Consider the following 7,674-nt stretch of genomic DNA (forward strand, 5'->3'; position numbering starts at 1 on the left):
CTCTACCTCATAGCTGTGTAATCTAGCAACATTAATTTTACCTATTTTTGCCTACATTTCCCCATATATCAAATACAGAATAATGATAATATCTAACTTACATATTTATGGAAGAATTACATGAGAAAATTTATAAGAAGGATTTGGCACAGTGCCTGATAAATAAAGGCAGCCCAACAATATTAGCTGTGAATTTATAACAACTATACTTATCTAAATGTTTCAGAGACTTCTAGTTGTCCCCCAATATCCATTCCTTATTTCTTCATTAGTAATAAATTTCCCTATATTTAGCTGGGCATCTGACTTCCAGGAATAATGACTATGTTTTCCAACCTCTCCTCTGTGTAGGTATGGTGACATACCAGCAGAAGTGAGGTATGCAACTTTGAGGAAGAGTCATTATGGGATAAGGATGCTCCCCTTTTCACCTCTTCTTCCTTTCTGTTGACTTTAATGTAGCTGTGATGGCTGGAGCTCAAGCAGCCACCTTGGTCCAGAAAGTTCTAGCAACATTTTGAGGATGGTAATACAATCGAGTAGAAGGAGTCTACGTCCCTGATGATCAAGAGGCTGTCGTACAAGTCCCGAACTACTTACCTCTCATTTTCTTTTGCCTTTCTGTGTTTTCTGTCACTCACAGCTGAACTTGATCCTAACTGATAGACTGGGCATGTTACATATTTCATAAACCAAACTCACCCTGTGAACGTTGACCATGATGGTTCTTCAAATGTTCATACTTCATTTTGTCTCCAAATGGGGCTTTATGTCTCTGTTCTCAAGTTTCTGACTTGCTTTCTCATGACTTTGCTCTGATCGTTATGCAGATTACGTTGATCAACTGTCCCAGTTTGCACAGGACTAAAGGATTTCCTGGATCATGGGATATTCAGTGCTAAAACCAAAAAAAATCTGGGCAAACCAGGATGATTGGGTCATGCTTGCTCATACTGAGTAGACCAGCAAAACCTCCTTTCTTCCTCTGTACTTTCACAAGTCTGCGATCTAGATTTTTCTCACTAATAGTGCTAGCCAACCTAAAATAACTAAGAATATCTTCTTCTAGAGTAGGCTGGCAAAGTTTTTCTGTCAAGGGTTAGATAGTAAATATTTTAGACTTACGGACCATATGATCTCTAAAGCAACTACTCGCCTCTGCATTTAGAAAGATCCATCTCTCTAAAGTATAGCTGGAATTAGGTCACTATTCTATCAAAAAAAAAATCTTTGATGAATCACCCACTATCTATAAAATAAAGCATGTGGCTCTCAGATACATCATACCTATCTTGCCACATAATCTCCCTCATCACTCTCACGGTCTCACACTGTACCAAGCCGAACTTCCTGCATTTCTCAAACATACTGTGGGTTTCCATACCTCTGTGCACAGGGAGGTGAGCCTGTGCTGTAAGGAGGCAAGACTCAGAACGATGGTTCCACTACTTAGAAGTGGACGGAGTTCGGGAAATTTGCTTAAGCGCTCTAGTGTCAGTTTCCTAACCTATAAACTGGTGATGATATCACACAGGGTGGTGGTAAGGATGAAATGCTGTCACTGATTGATTCATACATTCAGTCATACAGTTACTTATTAGTTAATTCAACAAATAAGGGATGGGTGTCCCCTGTGTGACACAGTGCAAAGTTCAGGGCTACAACGTCCAATTTACCAAGGTCCCTGGGGCCAGTTTCAAGATATGTATTGTTTTCATGAAAATAGTTTAGCATAGAAAGAATGATATTCTCTGAGTGTTGGTTGGTTAAATCTACAACCCAGGTACAGACTGCATAGTACTCAAGAATGCTTACCCCAGGGTTGTTCAGCTAGCGGGCTAATCTGAGAGCCTATCAGCAGAAGCCATTAGTTCACATGTTTCTGCAATCTTTACCTCAGCCAACACCAAAGGTTTTAAAATTTGCATGTAACTATGGCAAGTAGTTTTTATTTGTGAAACTGGTATCTTGATGCCATGACAAATGCTGGGAATAGGTTTGCATCGGTGAAATAAAAGGTATTTGGGATCAGTGGATTGGCTGGTGAGAGCTGGTCCCTCCCCATCCTTATGTGAACAGGATATAGGAATACACGGAGGTGTGTAGCCTTTACAGGAGGGATGATGCCATGAGTTAACCTCTAAATGGTTCTGTGAAATTGGAGGATTCAAGTTGCCAGACATCCTTGGAAAGGATAACACCCCCTTGTGTGAGACACGTTGGCAGAGCTGCCTCATTTGAATCTTACCACATCTTCTTTATCCATTCATCTGTTGATGGACAAAAAATAAAAATTCTTTTAAAAAAATTTTTATTTTATGTTGGAGCATAGTTGACTAACAATGTTGTGGTTGTTTCAGGTGTATAGCAAAGTGATTCAGTTATATGTATACATGTATCTATTCTTTTTCAAATTCTTTTCCCATTTAGGTTATTACAGAATACTAAGCAGCGTTCCCTGTGCTATACAGTAGGTCCTTGTTGGTTATCTATTTTAAATATAGCAGTGCTTAATGATGCCAAGTAAACTACTTTAAAAGTGAAGAGAAATGGGGCAGCGCTGCATGTTTATTCTGTGGTTTTGTGCACCTGAGAAGCAAGAACCTGGGTTCATGAAACATGACTTAGGGTAGTCCCTGCTTATATACCCTGGTTCTCATGGTATCATCTTTTAAAGTCAGCTGAGGCATCTGTTTAAAATTAAAGTTTCAGGCAGGGCCCCACCTTTGACATTCTAATTCAGGATGTCTGAAGGGGATCCCTTAATTAGTACTTACAATACACAATTTACGTGATTCTGGTATAGGTTTATGTTTTTACATGTGTCTTTCTGCAAAGGGAGACTACCAGTCAATTAACACTCAAATTATCAGGCATAGATTGAATGATTTTTTTCGTACCTGTTGGACTCTTTGAGAAATAGACCCCAAGGTGTAATTTTGCCCTGAGCTTTAAGTAATTTTGCAGACTCAAGTCTTCTCGGAAACACAGGGGTCTTAAAACTTTGATGAAATCAAACATGTACTCTGAGCTCAGGTAGATTACAAATGTTATGGCTCAAATTTCTCTAAAAATTCTAAATAATTGTCCATTTAAGTCACTTTCTTCTCACTTTTTATGATGAAAAAATGACTCCAAGAAGTTGTGACATTTGCCCAGTGTAACTCTGTGCATCAGGGTGAGAGTACAAATAGGTCAGAGAACCAATTATACTCTTTCCGGGAATCCCCTCACTGCCCTCTCACCAAAGCACTGTCATCTATACAATTTCAATGACTCACTGACCTAGAAGCCGCCCCTCTGTGGCCAGTCAAGCTCCTTTATCCCTGCACTTTATTCAACCTTGGTTCTGACACCGTAAATCCCATAGGATCTTACTGGGACTGTGGCAGGTTTTCTACTTAAAATCACCCTGAGACCACTGGCTCATTTCAGCATTTGAAGAACTCTCATGCCTCTGTACATGTCTGAAACTGCCAGTGAACTGAATTTGTGCCTTCTCCTGCTTATTACAAATCTCCTAAACCACTGGGCAGGCAAAGCCACTGCAAGAAATCAAGGGGAGGCTTTTGTTCCATTTATAGAACAATATGGGCTTCCTCTAGAGCCAAAGTCACACCTGTGTACTCGCTTGATGAAAATGGCTTATAACCAAAGAGTCAGTGGTGCCTAAAAATGCATCGTGATTTCACATGTTTTCTCCATTATGTTGAACAGTAAGTAGAGAGAGACATAATTAGCCTTATAAAATGATTAAAAAGTCAAGGCCTAGAGAGATCGAGAGATTTGCAAAGCTCACGCAGTAAGTGCCAGGGAAATGATTAGGGTATATTTTTCTACCTCCTCATCCACTGTTCTTTGCATTATTTGTGATCCTTCTCCTTCCACCTGTTTTCAGAAGATATTTGCGAATCTTGCAACAAAAAGCATGAAGAGAATAAGGTGGATACATATAAAGATGTAAAAAAAGCTTGTCCTGCAGAGAGAGGATAAACATGGAAGGAACCTGGAGTAGCATGGTTGTCTCCACCGAGCAATACCATTGGCGTTGAGCTTCGTGGTTACCAATGTGAAAAGACATCAAGGTGAATTACAGATTTCTGATGGTCTGATGAAATCAACTATACTTTTTTTTTTTTTCCAGAAAACAGAGTATGAGTGTCTGGTCTAAATTCTAAGAATCTATAGTGAGGATCCTCATAATTGAAACACTAAATTAAAAAACAAATCTTCAACATAAATAATGCAGAAAAAGTAAAAATGATCTTCATATGACCTCTGCTTCTTACCACCCTTAAAGAAGCAAGAGGCATGCCATTCCATTGCAGCTCAGTAAAGAGCCTTCTGTGAGGTTGGGTTATTGTCCCAACACTTCATTTATGCGTTTTCCAGATAGTTCTTCCCACTAGAGGTGTTTTCTTCCCGACCCCTTGAATCTGGGCTGTCACGTGACTTCCTTTTCCCAAAGGCATTTTAGCAGATGGAACACAGGCAAATACTTGGAACGTCCTTCTGTGTTTGGACTTGCTCTGTTGCGCCTCTGTTATCAGCACGAGAAGAATGTGGCCCAGTCGTCCTGCAGGCTCCAGGGAGATGAGAAGCTTGTAGGTCAGACCCGGACCTATAGGCGTCCAGAAAACAGAGCTCTGCCAGGGCTGTGTCCACCCAGGTCAACTGTCCACCCCCACAGACAGCCCACGGGGCCTTGACCATGAATGGTATTTTTAAGCCACTGAGTTTTAGAGTGGTTTCCTGTATAGCACTTTAAGATGGACATTTATTGAGATATAATTTCCACACAATGCCAGTCAACCTTTCTAGGTCTGCCATTCTATGAATTCTGAAAAACGCACACAGGCATGAAACTGTGACCACAGTCGAGACATAAGACATTTTCATCTCCCGCAAAGTTCCTTCATTCCTCTTGGCAATCATCCCCCTCCAACCCTCCCTGCCTCTGTTAATCACTGGTCTGTTCTGTCTCTGTAGTTTTGCCATTTCCAGATTGTCATATAAACAGAATCGCAGAGTACGTAGTAGTTTGTGTCTGTCCCTGCTTAGCACAGAGCATTTGAGATCCATCCATTGTGTTGCCTATATCAGTAATTTGTCCTCAGACCTCCAGGACCCATGGCATGAAACCTGAGGTGGGGAGGAGAGGCATCTTCTCTGTTCCAGTATTAATTTCTCCTTCACCATTCCAGGGAAATAAGGTTTCAGAATGTGTTCTTTCAGCTAAAACTGTCGTACAGGTAAGGTAGGTGGTGTTTCAGTAGCCTCTGTGCTGCATGTATTGTTTTAAATGAAAACTCTAAATACCAACCACAGGATACCATTTAACATAGTGACTGTTTTAATTATCATCAATTCTAAAGGAAATCAACCTAGGAAAAAATGAAACGGGAAGTATGTGCTACCAATGCTTTTCTGGTTTAGTAATTGCAGAAGTCAGGTTACCAGTCCCAGGAATCACAACTGTGCCGTGAAGCTACACATCCTTCCTGCTGAAAGTCTGTCCCAGACACGTGATCTTTTCTTTTTCATTCACGTGATAGACTCCAACAAGCCTTGTCACTTTTGAACACAGCACTAGTCTGACTTTAAGCAAACATTCTTTCTACCAACCCTGTTGACTCTCAAGTGTCCTAAAGTTTCTCTCTCGGTACTATTTAACGGAATGTTTCTGGTAGACGTGTCTGTCCCAAGAAAGAAAAGACTTACAAAGAAATAAAAACTGTTCAAATATTTTAATCCTCTCATGTGAATAGGAAGGAGACTAGTAGTTTTCCGGCTGGAAGGACTAGAAATGATGAGGGAACACTTTGCTAAGTCAGATTTGCTCAAATAACTGTCTTCATCAGTAGAGCTATTGCCCAACTCAGAAGAAATGGCTTCCCAGTGTTCAACAGGCAAAGTCTGAAACCATATCATCTGAACAAAATCTGGGAGGCAATTCTCAGCTCTGGGACTCTGTGATTCTGTGATCTGCATGCTTGGGCTGTAGAAATAACCCTAGGTGTCTTTTTAAAATGACTCTTCAGGTGTCTTTTTAAAATGACTCTTTATCGTCCCCATACCTCACGGTATCTCTCTCTCTGTCTCTTTCTCTCTCTCTCCATATATATATATGGAGAGGGGAGCTCCTTGGAGAGGGGAAGTGTAGAAGCACAGAGAATTGTATTTTCCAGTAAATGTTGGTCTTTATCCACTAAATTTTCGTTTGTTGTTGTTGTGACAGAAATCCAATTTGAAGTGATTATTCCCTTCCTCCTGTCCCAGAAAAGGGAACATCTTTATTCATGTAAGCAAACTGCAGGAAGGCACGTGTATGGCTGGCTTAGAAACCAATGAACCTGGGACTGGAACGCAGCTTAGGACTCTCCATCTCTTGTCTCTGCTTCCCTCTGTGCTGGATTCATCTCTTCTATTGCTAATCAGCTTTGTCAACAGAGTAGGTCACAAGACCTCTGGAAGCATCTAGATTTATAACTCAGAGCCTTACCCTTAATAGAGAAACTGACCATCTTTCCTTTGTACCCATTGAAAAAATCCTCAGGAAGAACATGGACTGGATATGCATCCATTCCTGTGGCCTGAGGGGGAAGAAAGTTCCCATAACTGACAACCGCAATCAACAACCCGGGAATACAAATCAATTCATGTCCACTGCTGGCTTGAGTTTCTTTATATAAAAACTACAGCACTTATTATATGGTAGGCACTGTCACAAATATTAATTCATTTAATGCTCATATCAATCCTAGGCCATCCTCTTATTATTTTTATTTTAGAGATGAGGAAACTGAGGCATAGATCATTTAAGGAATTGCCCAGGGAGGAACTAGACAGAATAGAAGTATGTTCACAGGACATAGTCTCCTCCACACTCACAAATCTGAGATCGCTGGACTCAGTGCTATTTTCTCAATCCTTTCCCCACCTCCCCCCTCTTTCCCTTCATGTATGTTTATACTTTTACTGTGTATTTCCCATATAATGTCTAGCCTGGCAGTCTGTTGGCCTGTCTCCCTGTCCTCCCCCCAACTGACAGAGGAATACTCTCTATCTGGCTGAGATGTCAAGCGCTGAAAAATATTGGCATTTCTTAAAGAAGCAATTTGTTTTCTCTTCTCAAACGTATCACATGCAGTTAAGTGGCACTGACTTGTGCCCCCACTGACCAAATCTCACAGAGATGGCCTGTCAAAGGCTAGAGAATCTTTTGAGGAATGGGTATCTTCTCTATTGAAATATCCCAATTACCATTTCTTGTGGGAAACACAGCATCACCTTCAGAGATCGCAGCCATCAGGAAAAGTAACGAGGTTGAAGGGATATCCATCTCCATTCCCAGTGGGGACACCACCATCTTCTCTAACTTGCTCATCTCGAGTGGTAGAAAACTCTAACTAAATAAACGAAACAGGATGGCAGAAAATAATCCACGGTGACTTATGTATCTTTCTCCATCCATAAATAACTTTATACTTCACTTCTGGCAGCAGAGCCGAGCCAAGAGGTAATGAGCCATTGTGAAAAACCCATCTGTTGCTCATAAGGGGAAAGGCCGGATTTATTGAGGAAGAATCTGGAGCGCAAGTCCTGTTATTGTTCATGGGAGTTGCACATCTAATTGGTCATGCTGAAAATATGCCCTATTATATTCTTTCACCG

The sequence above is a fragment of the Globicephala melas genome, chromosome 11 (assembly GCF_963455315.2).
Source record: "Globicephala melas chromosome 11, mGloMel1.2, whole genome shotgun sequence".
Taxonomy (NCBI): Eukaryota; Metazoa; Chordata; class Mammalia; order Artiodactyla; family Delphinidae; genus Globicephala; species Globicephala melas.